Source organism: Neovison vison, chromosome 13 (assembly GCF_020171115.1).
Source record: "Neovison vison isolate M4711 chromosome 13, ASM_NN_V1, whole genome shotgun sequence".
NCBI lineage: Eukaryota > Metazoa > Chordata > Mammalia > Carnivora > Mustelidae > Neogale > Neogale vison.
In genome coordinates, this window is record NC_058103.1 from 115,231,058 (window position 1) to 115,231,777 (window position 720).

The window sequence follows — 720 nt, forward strand, 5'->3', positions numbered from 1 at the left end:
GAAGATTAATTGACCATAGAGTTGTGAGTTCATTTCTAGGTTTTCTGTTCTGGTCTATTTTTTTTTTAAGATTTTATTTATTTATTTGGCAGAGATCACAAGTAGGCAGAGAGGCAGGCAGAGAGAGAGAGGGGGAAGCAGGATCCCCGCTGAGCAGAGCCCAATTCAGGGCTCTATCCCAGGACTCTGAGATCATGACCTGGGCCAAAGGCAGAGGCCCAACCCACTGAGCCACCCAGGTGCCCCATCTGTTCTGTTCTATTGATCTACATGTTGATCTACTGATCTCTATGTCTATTTTTGTGCCAGTACCATATTGTTTTGATCACTACAACTTTGTAGTATAATGTTTTTAAAAATATTTTATTTTTAAGTTATCTCTACACCCAATGTGGGGCTCAAACTCACAACCCTGAGATCAATAGTTGCATGTCCAGTCAGGTGTCCCTGTAATAGAACTTGAAGTCTGGAATTGTGATGTGTCCAGCTTTGCTTTTCTTTTTCAAGGGTGCTTTGGCTATTCAGGATCTTTTGTGGTTCCTAAAAATTTTAGGATTTTTTGTTCCAGCTCTATGAAAAATGCTGTTGGTATTTTGATAGGGATTGCATTAAATGTGTAGACTGCTTTGGATAATATAGACATTTCAACAATATCTGTTCTTTCAATCCATGAGCATGGGAATTCTTTCCATTTCTTTGTGTCATCTTGAATCTTTTGTC